This window comes from Pongo pygmaeus, chromosome 6 (assembly GCF_028885625.2).
Source record: "Pongo pygmaeus isolate AG05252 chromosome 6, NHGRI_mPonPyg2-v2.0_pri, whole genome shotgun sequence".
Classification (NCBI taxonomy): Eukaryota; Metazoa; Chordata; class Mammalia; order Primates; family Hominidae; genus Pongo; species Pongo pygmaeus.
Window position 1 is genome coordinate 90,250,841 of NC_072379.2, and position 14,416 is coordinate 90,265,256.

Consider the following 14,416-nt stretch of genomic DNA (forward strand, 5'->3'; position numbering starts at 1 on the left):
CAAGCAAAAAATAACCCCATTAAGAGGTGAGCAAAAGACACGAAGACACTTCTCAAAAGAAGACACAGAAGTGGTCAACAATCATGAATATATGCTCATCATCAGTAATCATCAGAGAAATGCAAATCAAAACCACAATTGAGATACCATCTCACACCACTCACAATGGCTATTATTTTAAAAGTCAAAAAAGAACAGATGTTGGCAAAGTGAGAACAGGGAATGCATTTTGGTTTAAAATCTGATATAATATAAGGGTTAAAATCTGATATAAGGGTTAAAATCTGATATAAGGGTTAAAATCTGACATGATATAAGGGTTGCTACGCTGCTTTGTGTTTCTATTTGCCTGTTACACATTTGTTAATCCCTTTATATTTACTGGCAAATTAGTTCAGCCACTGTGGAAAGCAATTTGAAGATTTTTCAAACAACTTAAAACAGAATTACCATTCGATCCAGCAATCCCATTACTGGGTATATATCCAAAAGAAAATAAATCATTCTGCCAAAAAGACATATGCACTCGTATGTTCATCATAGCACTATTCGCAATGGCAAAGACATGGAATCAACCTAGGAGCCCATCAGCAGTGGACTGGATAAAGAAAATGTGGTACATCTACACCATGGACTACTATGCAGCCATAAAAAAAGAATGACATCATGTCCTTTGCAGCAACATGGATGAAACTAGAGGCCATTATCCCAAGTGAATTAACACAGGAATAGAAAACCAAATACCACATATAATCTCTTATAAGTGAGAGCTAAACACTGAATACTCATGGACATAAAGATGGCAGTGGTCGACAGTGGGGTCAACTAGAAGGGGAGGTGTGGTGGGGGGCAAGGGTGGAAAAACTACCTGTTGGGTACTATGCTCACTACTTGGGTGATGGAATCAATTGTACCCTAAACCTCAGCATCACACAATATACCCATGTAACAAACCTGCAAATACACCCCTTTGAATCTAAAATAAAAGTTGATATTAAGAAAAGAGAGTATAATAATTACTGAACATAATAATTTTAAAAAAGAAAATTTAATTTCAGCTTATATTTCCCTGTTACCCACAAGTTGTTTGATGGGTTTATACCCAGGTGGAGGGGCCCTTTTGAACAACAAAAAAAAAGTTATCAATAATTTCTAGGGTTCTTTTGCACTGTGATTAGAGAATACTGTTTGTAATGTTTTACTTTATAAATTTACTGCTTTCTTTTTTTTCTTGAGATAGGGTCTAACTGTGTTGCCCAGAATGGTCAGGAACTCCTGGGCTCAAACAATCCACCCAGGTAGCTGGGGGATTACAGGCATGCACCACTGCACCCAGCTTATGAGCTAACTTTATGAGCTAACTTCTTTACTTTATGAGCTAACTTCTGAACATTTTTGAGACTGTTCCATCTGTACTTAAGAAGAAGTTATATTATCTATTTTTCAGGTTATAAAGTTCCACAGAGCATAAGATATACCCTAGTAATTATGTCGTTTAGGTGTATTATATTCTTTTTTGTCTATTTGATTTGTCTTATACTGAGAATAGTATGTCTTCAACTGTCACTGGATTTCTACCTGTCTCCTTATATAAAGGGGGATGTCATTATTTGTTGTATAATCCTGTTATATCTTAATTTTGTTTTTTTAGCATTAAAACATATCTTTCCTTGTAATGCTTAATGCATTTTGGTTTAAAATCTACCCATCTGATATAAGGGTTGCTACCCTGCTTTGTGTTTTTTGGTTTTGTTTGTTTGTTTTTGAGACAGAGTCTCACTCTAGCACCCAGGCTTGAGTGCAGTGGCGCAATCTCAGCTCACTGCAATCTTGGCCTCCCAGGTTCAAGCAATTCACCTGCCTCAGCCTCCCCAGTAGTTGGGATTACAGGGGCCCACCACCGCACCTGGCTAATTTTGTATTTTTAATAGAGACAGTGTTTCACCATGTTGGTCAGGCTGGTCTCGAACTCCTGACCTCAAGTGATCTGCCCGCCTCAGCCTCCCAAAGTGCTGGGATTACAGGCATGAGCCACCATGCCTGGCCCCTTCTTTGTATTTTTATTTGCCTGTTACACATTTGTCTATTCCTTTATATTTAGCCATTCAGAATAAATCATAATTTTGTTGTAATTTTATGTATATAGTTATATTTACTGTTTCTCTCCTTGGTATATGTTGTTTGCCATTTCATTAATTTCTTTTGATAGGCTCTCTGCTGTGACAAATTATTTTGCTTTGTTAAATTTGCTATGCTTCTCTTTCTAGATGACACATTTGCTTTAAAAAAATTATTTAGGAAGGTTTGTATTTTAGTTCTAGTTGTTACCTTTATACAACTAGACAAATATAATGCCAACTTCATTCTTTTCTCCCTTTCTAGTTTGTTCCATCTTTTTGCCTGGAAGTCACCAGTATGTTTTCATTATTGTTACTATGTAATAATTTTAGTAGAATTTGTCTTGTAGGTGATTACTTCAGGTAAATTTTCTTTAGTACTTGGTTAGATCTTTCCGTTTGTATATTATGTCTTCATTTACTTCCAAACGTTTTTCTTGAATGATAGATTTTGGTATTAGTTCTGTTCCACTATTTTATCTTCTCCAGTGACTCTATAAACATGTAAATTTGATATTCTTGCCTTTCCAATTGAACCACTTCCTAACCCATTTTACTTCTTTCTTTATCTCATTTTCATTCTCTTGGTTGTTTTCCCATTTTTCTTCAGTGTTTTAGATTAAGTTTTCTTTCAAATCCATTCTTCTTTAGATACCTTGTATTAGTCCATTTTCACGCTGCTGATAAGGCATACTTGATACTTGGAAATTTACGAAATAAAGAGGTTTAATGGATTCACACTTCCACGTGACTGGGGAAGCCTCACGATCATGGTGGAAGGTGAAAGGCACATCTCACATGGCAGCAGACAAGAGAAGAGAGCTTATGCAGGGAAACTCCCCTTTTTAAAACAATCAGATTTCATGAGACTCATTCACTATCATGAGAACAGCACACTAAAGATCTGCCCCCATAATTAAATCACCTCCCACCAGGTTCCTCCCATGACGTGGGAATTGTGAGAGTTACAATTCAAGATGAGATTTCGGTGGGGACAGCCAAACCATATCACTCTGCCCCTGGCCCCTCCCAAGTCTCATGTCCTAACATTTCAAAACTAATCATGCCTTCCCAACAGTCCCTCAAAGTCTTAACTCATTTCAGCATTAATTCAAAAGTCCACAGTCCAATGTCATCTGAGACAAGGCAAGTTCCTTCTACCTATGAGCCTGTAAATCAAAAGCAAGTTAGTTACTTCCTAGATACAATGAGGGTACAGGCACTGGGTAAATACAGCTGTTCAAAATGGGAGAAATTGGCCAAAACAAAGGGGCTACATACCCCAAGAAAGTCCAAAATCCAGCAGGGCAGACAAATCTTAAGGTTCCAGAATGATCTCCTTTGACTCCATGTCTCACAACCAGGTCATGCTGATGCAAGGGATGGGTTCCCATGGTCTTGGGCAGCTCCACCCCTGTGGTTTTGCAGAGTACAGCCTCGCTTCTGGCTGCCTTCACAGGCTGGTGCTAAGTGTCTGTGGCTTTTCTGGGTGGATGATGCAAGATGTCAGTGGATCTACAATTCTGGGATCTGGAGGACAGTGGTCCTTTTCTCACAGCTCCACTAGGTGGTGCCCCAGTAGGGACTCTGTGTGGGGGTTCTGACCCCACATTTCCCTTCTGCACTGCCCTGGTACAAGTTCTTCATGACGGCCCCACCCCTGCAGCAAACTTATGCCTGGGCATCCAGGTATTTCCTTACATCTTCTGAAATATAGGCAGAGGTTCCCAAACCCCAATTCTTGACTTCTGTGCCCTTGCAGGCTCAACACCACGTGGAAGCTGCCAAGGCTTGGGGCTTAGACATTTCTCCCATTGTCTTGGGGATTAACATTCAGCTCCTTGTTACTTATGCAAATCTCTGCTGGCTTGAGTTTCTCCTCAGAAAATGGTGTTTTCTTTTTCTTTCTTTCTTTTTTTTTTTTTTTTTTGAGACGGAGTCTCGCTCTGTCACCCAGGCTGGAGTGCAGTAGTGTGATCTCGGCTCACTGCAAGCTCCACCTCCCAGGTTCATGCCATTCTTCTGCCTCAGCCTCCCGAGTGGCTGGGACTACAGGCACCCGCCACCATGCCCGGCTAATTTATTTTGTATTTTTAGTAGTGACGGGATTTCACGATGTGCAGGAGGTATTTTCTTTTCTATCACATTGTCAGGCTGCAAATTTTCTGAACTTTTATGCTCTCCTTCCCTTATAAATTGCCTTTAACAGCACCCAATCACTCTTGAATGCTTTGTTGCTTAGAAATTTCTTCCACCAGATACCCTAAATCATCTCTTTCAAGTTCAAAGTTCCACAAGTCTCTATGGCAGGGGCAAAATGCTGCCAGTCTCTTTGCTAAAAATATAACAAGAGTCACCTTTGCTCCAGTTCCCAACAAGTTCTTCATCTCCATCTGAGACCACCTCAGCCTGGATTTCATTGTCCATATCATTATCAGCATTTTGGTCAAAGATACTCAACAAATCTCTAGGAAGTTCCAAACTTTCCCACATTTTCCTATCTTCTTCTGAGCTCTCCAAACTATTCCAACCTCTGCCTGTTAACCCAGTTCCAAAGTCCCTTCCACATTTTTGGGTATCTTTTCAGCAGTGCCCCACTCTACTGGTACCAATTTACTATATTAGTCCACTTTCACACTGCTAATAAGACATACCCAAGACTAGGCAATTTGGGAAAAAAAGAGGTTTAATGGACTCACAGTTCCACGTGGCTGGGGATGCCTCACAATCATGGTGGAAGGTGAAAGGCACATCTCACATGGTGGCAGACAAGAGAGCCTGTGCAGGGAAACTCCCCTTTTTAAAACCTTCAGGTCTTGTGAGACTCATTCACTATCATGAGAACAACCTGGGAAAGACTCGTGCCAATAATGCAATCACCTCCCACTGGGTTCCTCACATGACACGTCATTTCTTCTTATTTATTAGACATTGATGTTCTTAGGTTTTGATTTCCAATTTGAAATGTTTCTGTCTTATGACTAATTGCTTGTTGGAGGATATTTAATAAAATTATATTTTACTTTATGAAAGTATCAAATTATCACATGTACCCCCCAAAATATGTATATCCATTATGTATCAATTTTAAAAGTTACTTTAATAGGATACAGAAATTATATGGCTTTATAACATTTTTTTTCCTGCTTCACTATTGTTTTCCTGGGCGGTGAAGTTCATTGGCTTAATTATTTTTCTCAATTTATGTGATTTTTTTAAAATTAGTTTTGCAAGGTATAACCAACCCAAATGCCCATCAATCAACAAGTGGATACAGAAACTGGTATGTATGTATGTGTGTGTGTGTGTGTGTGTGTGTGTGTGTGTGTATATATATATGTATATATATATATATGAAATAGAATACTACTCATTCATAAAAAGGAATGAATTAATGGCATTTGCAGCAACCTGGATGAGATTAGAAACTATTATTCTAACTGAAGTAACTCAGGAATGGAAAACCAAACATCGTATTTCCTTACTCATAAGTGGCAGCTGAGCTATGAGGATGCAAATGCATAAGAATGAGACAAAGGACTTTGGGGACTCAGAGGAAAGGGGTGGGAAGGGGAAGTGGGATAAAAGACTACAGTTGGGTGCAGTGTATACTGCTCAGGTGATGGGTGCACCAAAATCTCACAAATCACCACTAAAGAACTTACTCATGTAACCAAACATCACCTGTTTCCCAATAACTTATGGAAATAAAAAAATTAAAAAAATAAAAATAAAAAATAAAGATACTCAATGTTAAAGAAAGAAAAAAATAGTTTTGCATAGATAGTGTGTTTGTTCCTCAGGATTTCTATGGAAAGGGCTATGTGATTTGGATGGTTTATGAAATTTTTAAAAGAGTACCTGTTGTGGTTGAATCAGGCTGGTGGAAAAAATATTAGAGACAGTTATAGAAATAGACACAAATCTTCTTGGAAGGCCACAGGTTTGCATAACTTCGGTAATAGATCTGGCTAAAGGTGGCCTGATCCCTTTACCTTTAGTTAGATAAATTAAAATGGTAATAAAGAAAGGCAGAGTAGTTTAGCTAACTAGCTTGTTTACTAATGTGATCTTTTTTTTTTAATTTTATTATTATTGTACTTTAAGTTTTAGGGTACATGTGCACAGTGTGCAGGTTTGTTACATATGTATACATGTACCATGTTGGTGTACTGCACCAATTAACTCGTCATTTAGCATTAGGTATGTCTGCTAATGCTATCCCTCCCCCCGTCCACCCACCCCACAACAGTCCCCAGAGTGTGATGTTCCCTTTCCTGTGTCCATGTGTTCTCATTGTTCAATTCCCACCTATGAGTGAGAACATGTGGTGTTTGGTTTTTTTGTCCTTGCGATAGTTTGCTGAGAAGGATGGTTTCCAGCTTCATCCATGTCCCTATAAAGGACATGAACTCTTCATTTTTTATGGCTACATAGTATTCCATGGTGTATATGTGCCACATTTTCTTAATCCAGTCTATCGTTGTTGGACATTTGGCTTGGTTCCAAGTCTTTGCTATTGTGAATAGTGCTGCAATAAACATATGTGTGCATGTGTCTTTATAGCAGCATGATTTATAATCTTTTGGGTATATATATACCCAGTAATGGGATGGCTGGGTCAAATGGTATTTCTAGTTCTAGATCCCTGAGGAATCGCCAAACTGACTTCCACAATGGTTGAACTAGTTTACAGTCCCACCAACAGTGTAAAAGTGTTCTTATTTCTCCACATCCTCTCCAGCACCTGTTGTTTCCTGACTTTTTAATGATTGCCATTCTAACTGGTGTGAGATGGTATCTCATTGTGGTTTTGATTTGCATTTCTCTGATGGCCAGTGATGATGAGCATTTTTTTCATGTGTTTTTTGGCTGCATAAGTGTCTTCTTTTGAGAAGTGTCTGTTCATATCCTTAGCCCACTTTTTGATGGGGTTGTTTTTTCTTGTAAATTTGTTTGAGTTCATTGTAGATTCTGGATATTAGCCCTTTGTCAGATGAGTAGGTTGCGAAAATTTTCTCCCATTTTGTAGGTTGCCTGTTCACTCTGATGGTAGTTTCTTTTGCTGTGCAGAAGCTCTTTAGTTTAATTAGATCCCATTTGTCAACTGTGGCTTTTGTTGCCATTGCTTTTGGTGTTTTAGACATGAAGTCCTTGCCCATGCCTATGTCATGAATGGTATTGCCCAGGTTTTCCTCTAGGGTTTTTATGGTTTTAGGTCTAATGTTTAAGTCTTTAATCCATCTTGAATTAATTTTTGTATAAGGTGTAAGGAAGGGATCCAGTTTCAGCTTTCTACATATGGCTAGCCAGTTTTCCCAGCACCATTTATTAAATAGGGAATCCTTTCCCCATTGCTTGTTTTTCTCAGGTCTGTCAAAGATCAGATAGTTGTAGATATGCGGTGTTATTTCTGAGGGCTCTGTTCTGTTCCATTGATCTGTATCTCTGTTTTGGTACCAGTACCATGCTGTTTTGGTTACTGTAGCCTTTTAGTATAGTTTGAAATCAGGTGGTGTGATGCCTCCAGCTTTGTTCTTTTGGCTTAGGATTGACTTGGCGATGCGGGCTCTTTTTTGGTTCCATATGAACTTTAAAGTAGTTTTTTCCAATTCTGTGAAGAAAGTCATTGGTAGCTTGATGGGGATGGCATTGAATCTGTAAATTACCTTGGGCAGTATGGCCATTTTCACGATATTGATTCTTCCTACCCATGAGCATGGAATGTTCTTCCATTTGTTTGTATCCTCTTTTATTTCCTTGAGCAGTGGTTTGTAGTTCTCCTTGAAGAGGTCCTTCCCGTCCTTTGTAAGTTGGATTCCTAGGTATTTTATTCTCTTTGAAGCAATTGTGAATGGGAGTTCACTCATGATTTGGCTCTCTGTTTGTCTGTTGTTGGTGTATAAGAATGCTTGTGATTTTTGTACATTGATTTTGTATCCTGAGACTTTGCTGAAGTTGCTTATCAGCTTAAGGAGATTTTGGGCTGAGACAATGGGGTGTTCTAGATATACAATCATGTCATCTGCAAACAGGGACAATTTGACTTCCTCTTTTCCTAACTGAATACCCTTTATTTCCTTCTCCTCCTTAATTGCCCTGGCCAGAACTTCCAACACTATGTTGAATAGGAGTGGTGAGAGAGGGCATCCCTGTCTTGTGCCAGTTTTCAAAGGGAATGCTTCCAGTTTTTGCCCATTCAGTATGATATTGGCTGTGGGTTTGTCATAGATAGCTCTTATTATTTTGAGATACGTCCCATCACTACCTAATTTATTGAGAGTTTTTAGCATGAAGGGTTGTTGAATTTTGTCAAAGGCCTTTTCTGCATCTATTGAGATAATCATGTGGTTTTTGTCTTTGGTTCTGATTATATGCTGGATTACATTTATTGATTTGCATATGTTGAACCAGCCTTGCATCCCAGGGATGAAGCCCACTTGATCATGGTGGATAAGCTTTTTGATGTGCTGCTGGATTCGGTTTGCCAGTATTTTATTGAGGATTTTTGCATCGATGTTCATCAAGGATATTGGTCTAAAATTCTCTTTTTTGGTTGTGTCTCTGCCAGGCTTTGGTATCAGGATGATGCTGGCCTCATAAAATGAGTTAGGGAGGATTCCCTCTTTTTCTGTTGATTGGAATAGTTTCAGAAGGAATGGTACCAGCTCCTCCTTGTACCTCTGGTAGAATTCAGCTGTGAATCCATCTGGTCCTGGACTTTTTTTGGTTGGTAAGCTATTGATTATTGCCATAATTTCAGAGCCTGTTATTGGTCTATTCAGAGATTCAACTTCTTCCTGGTTTAGTCTTGGGAGGGTGTATGTGTAAAGGAATTTATCCATTTCTTCTAGATTTTCTAGTTTATTTGCGTAGAAGTGTTTGTAGTATTCTCTGATGGTAGTTTGTATTTCTGTGAGATGGGTGGTGATATCCCCTTTATCATTTTTTATTGCGTCTATTTGATTCTTCTCTCTTTTCTTTTTTATTATTCTTGCTAGCGGTTTATGGATTTTGTTGATCTTTTCAAAAAACCAGCTCCTGCATTCATTAATTTTTTGAAGGGTTTTTTGTGTCTCTATTTCCTTCAGTTCTGCTCTTATTTTAGTTGTTTCTTGCCTTCTGCTAGCTTTTGAATGTTTGCTCTTGCTTTTCTAGTTCTTTTAATTGTGATGTTAGGGTGTCAATTTTGGATCTTTCCTGCTTTCTCTTGTGGGCATTTAGTGCTATAAATTTCCCTCTACACCCTGCTTTGAATGTGTCTCAGAGATTCTGGTATGTTGGGTCTTTGTTCTTGCTGGTTTCAAAGAACATCTTTATTTCTGCCTTCATTTCATTATGTACCCAGTAGTCATTCAGGAGCAGGTTGTTCAGTTTCCATGTAGTTGAGCGGTTTTGAGTGAGTTTCTTAATCTTGAGTTCTAGTTTGATTGCACTGTGGTCTCAGAGACAGTTTGTTATAATTTCTGTTCTTTTACATTTGCTGAGGAGTGCTTTACTTCCAACTATGTGGTCAATTTTGGAATAGGTGTGGTGTGGTGCTGAAAAAAAATGTGTATTCTGTTGATTTGGTGTGGAGAGTTCTGTAGATGTCTATTAGGTCCGCTTGGTGCAGAGCTGAGTTCAATTCCTGGGTATCCTTGTTAACTTTCTGTCTCGTTGATCTGTCTAATGTTGATAGTGGGGTGTTAAAGTCTCCCATTATTATTGTGTGGGAGTCTAAGTCTCTTTGTAGGTCACTCAGGACTTGCTTTATGAATCTGGGTGCTCCTGTATTGGGTGCATATATATTTAGGATAGTTAGCTCTTCTTGTTGAATTGATCCCTTTACCATTATGTAATGGCCTTCTAAGACTAACTTTTGGTGTACCCTGGGTGCTTAAGTACCTTTTCCTCAGGAAGCCCACAATGTCAATTACCCTCTAATGGTGTTGACTCAAGCTTTTGTTAATCTTACTGAATAATCAGTCTGACTAGCTGATCAGGGCCCAGTCACAACTGTTTACAGGACTCAGCAGAGAGCCTGTAAGCAGCTCGGATCTTCAGCTGGACTGGCAGAGCAGAATATCTGTGTGTCAGTGTACTTTATTTATCTGTCGCTGGGTCAGGGGTCTGCTAGGGACAGACTCCCCACAGCTCGTGACCCCTCGAGAGGAGTGCTGCCGCAAGTACCTTCTTCTATCAGTGTGCCAACATATGTTGTTGTTGTTGTTTGTTTTTACTGTATGGCTTTTCTGGCTTTAAATTTACATTCTTAACACTGCTTCTCTGCATCCCACATGTACTTTACCAGAATGCTGTTTTCATATGTTCACACTTAGGGTTGACTTTATCTTTCTAGAGGTGATTTTTGATCAGTCTAAGGCCTGCCACAAACATCCCAACTCCTTCTGTTGCACAGTTTAATTTTCCCTGTGCTCACAGCTTGTTACAGGAGCATGAGAGCCTGCTTGTATTTGGCATTTATTTTTCTACTCCCAGGCAATTTGAAGTTTATTTAATGTCTGCTGTTTATGCTGAAAGCTTGGGTTTTGTGTGGTTTTATTTGTTTTCTTTTTTTATTATATTTGTATAGGATATGCTGATTCAAACCTACATCACTCCATTGCCTCAGCTGTCCAAAATTCCTCAGTTTTTTTAAATCAGATTTGAGAATTCTAGGAGTCTTACTAACTCATCATGAGAACATGTTTCCTTCCTGATCACCAGTTTTTTGTAGTCTATTATGTTTATCATGCAGCCTCCTTTCTTGTTGGGTGGCAGTTGGTAGATTTTTGGTTAATTTTTACTCATTTTATTAAATAACTGGGTATGGAAACTCTGTAAGTAACTTTTAATCTGCTATTAAACCTTGAATTATTGAAGACAATACAGTTGTTTTTATAGTGTCAAAATGCTCATTATTACTCTTGTCCTGTTGATATCAAAATATCTATAATTAAAAATTAGAATAAAGTCCTAAATGTCTTTTAGATGAAGAATCATCATAAATAAATTCATTCATAGTATGAATTAGCTTTTAAAATATACTCATTATAAGTGTAAGAATTATGGATCCAAGAAGGCCGAACAGGAACAGCTCTGGTCTACAGCTCCCAGCGTGAGCAACGCAGAAGACGGGTGATTTCTGCATTTCCATTGGAGGTACCGGGTTCATCTCACTAGGGAGTGCCAGACAGTGGGCGCACGTCAGTGGGTGCATGCACCGTGCGTGAGCCGAAGAAGGGCCAGGCATTGCCTCACTCGGGAAGCGCAAGCGGTCAGGGAGTTCCCTTTCCTAGTCAAAGAAAGGGGTGACAGACAGCACCTGGAAAATCGGGTCACTCCCACCCGAATACTGCGCTTTTCCGACAGGCTTAAAAAACGGCGCACCAGGAGATTATATCCCGCACCTGGCTCAGAGGGTCCTATGCCCACGGAGTCTCCCTGATTGCTAGCACAGCAGTCTGAGATCAAACGGCAAGGCGGCACCCAGGCTGGGGGAGGGGCGCCCACCATTGCCCAGGCTCGCTTAGGTAAACAAAGCAGCTGGGAAGCTCCAACTGGGTGGAGCCCACCACAGCTCAAGGAGGCCTGCCTGCCTCTGTAGGCTCCACCTCTGGGGGCAGGGCACAGACAAACAAAAAGACAGCAGTAACCTCTGCAGACTTAAATGTCCCTGTCTGACAGCTTTGAAGAGAGCAGTGGTTCTCCCAGCACGCAGCTGGAGATCTGAGAACTGGCAGACTGCATCCTCAAGTGGGTCCCTGACCCCTGACCCCCGACCCCCGAGCAGCCTAACTGGGAGGCACACCCCAGCGGGGCAGACTGACACCTCACACGGCCAGGTACTCCAACAGACCTGCAGCTGAGGGTCCTGTCTGTTAGAAGGAAAACTAACAAGCAGAAAGGACATCCACACCAAAAACCCATCTGTACATCACCATCATCAAAGACCAAAAGTAGATAAAACCACGAAGATGGGGAAAAAACAGAGCAGAAAAACTGGAAACTCTAAAAAGCAGAGCGCCTCTCCTCCTCCAAAGGAATGCAGTTCCTCATCAGCAATGGAACAAAGCTGGACGGAGAATGACTTTGACGAGCTGAGAGAAGAAGGCTTCAGATGATCAAATTACTCTGAGCTACGGGAGGATATTCAAACCAAAGGCAAAGAAATTGAAAACTTTGAAAAAACTTTAGAAGAATGTATAACTAGAATAACCAATACAGAGAAGTGCTTAAAGGTGCTGATGGAGCTGAAAACCAAGGCTCGAGAACTACATGAAGAATGCAGAAGCCTCAGGAGCTGATGCGATCAAATGGAAGAAAGGGTATCAGCCATGGAAGATGAAATGAATGAAATGAAGCGAGAAGGGAAGTTTAGAGAAAAAAGAATAAAAAGAAATGAGCAAAGCCTCCAAGAAATATGGGACTATGTGAAAAGACCAAATCTACGTCTGATTGGTGTACCTGAAAGTGACGGGGAGAATGGAACCAAGTTGGAAAACACTCTGCAGGATACTATCCAGGAGAACTTCCCCAGTCTAGCAAGGCAGGCAAACATTCAGATTCAGGAAATACAGAGAATGCCACAAAGATACTCCTCGAGAAGAGCAACTCCAAGACACATAATTGTCAGATTCACCAAAGTTGAAATGAAGGAAAAAATGTTAAGGGCAGCCAGAGAGAAAGGTCTGGTTACCCACAAAGGGAAGCCCATCAGACTAACAGCGGATCTCTCGGCAGAAACTCCACAAGCCAGAAGAGAGTTGGGCCAATATTCAACATTCTTAAAGAAAAGAATTTTCCACCCAGAATTTCATATCCAGCCAAACTAAGCTTCATAAGTGAAGGAGAAAAAAATACTTTACAGACAAGCAAATGCTGAGAGATTTTGTCACCACCAGGCCTGCCCTAAAAGAGCTCCTGAAGGAAGCGCTAAAGATGGAAAGGAACAACCGGTACCAGATGCTGCAAAATCATGCCAAAATGTAAAGACCATCGAGACTAGGAAGAGACTGCATCAACTAACGAGCAAAATAACCAGCTAACATCATAATGACAGGATCAAATTCACACATAACGATATTAACTTCAAATGTAAATGGACTAAATGCTCCAATTAAAAGACACAGACTGGCAAACTGGATAAAGAGTCAAGACCCATCAGTGTGCTGTATTCAGGAAACCCATCTCATGTGCAGAGACACACATAGGCTCAAAATAAAAGGATGGAGGAAGATCTACCAAGCAAATGGAAAGCAAAAAAAGGCAGAGGTTGCAATCTTAGTCTCTGATAAAACAGACTTTAAACCAACAAAGATCAAAAGAGACAAAGAAGGCCATTACATAAAGGTAAAGGGATCAATTCAACAAGAAGAGCTAACTATCCTAAATATATATGCACCCAATCAATACAGGAGCACCCAGATTCATAAAGCAAGTCCTGAGTGACCTACAAAGAGACTTAGACTCCCACACATTAATAATGGGAGACTTTAACACCCCACTGTCAACATTAGACAGATCAACGAGACAGAAAGTCAACAAGGATACCCAGGAATTGAACTCAGCTCTGCACCAAGCGGACCTAATAGACATCTACAGAACTCTCCACCCCAAATCAACAGAACATACATTTTTTTCAGCACCACACCACACCTATTCCAAAATTAACCACATACTTGGAAGTAAAGCTCTCCTCAGCAAATGTAAAAGAACAGAAATTATAACAAACTATCTCTCAGATCACAGTGCAATCAAGCTAGAACTCAGGATTAAGAATCTCACTCAAAACCGCTCAACTACATGGAAACTGAACAACCTGCTCCTGAATGACTACTGGGTACATAACGAAATGAAGGCAGAAATAAAGATGTTCTTTGAAACCAACAAGAACAAAGACCCAACATGCCAGAATCTCTGGGATGCATTCAAAGCAGTGTGTAGAGGGAAATTTATAGCACTAAATGCCCACAAGAGAAAGCAGGAAAGATCCAAAATTGACACCCTAACATCACAATTAAAAGAACTAGAAAAGCAAGAGCAAACAAATTCAAAAGCTAGCAGAAGGCAAGAAATAACTAAAATCAGAGCAGAACTGAAGGAAATAGAGACACAAAAAACCCTTCAAAAAATTAATGAATCCAGGAGCTGGTTTTTTGAAAGGATCAACAAAATTGATAGACCGCTAGCAAGACTAATAAAGAAAAAAAGAGAGAAGAATCAAATAGATGCAATAAAAAATGATAAAAGGGATATCACCACCGATCCCACAGAAATACAAACTACCATCTTACTACAAACACCTCTACACAAAT

General features: G+C 39.8%; 1 protein-coding gene across 7 annotated transcripts in view; it reads right to left on the minus strand.

The window, feature by feature from the left end:
• The window catches only part of RUNDC3B (RUN domain containing 3B), a 214,786-nt gene that overhangs the window by 4,370 nt on the left and 196,000 nt on the right, over positions 1 to 14,416 (minus strand). The window lies entirely within an intron of this gene.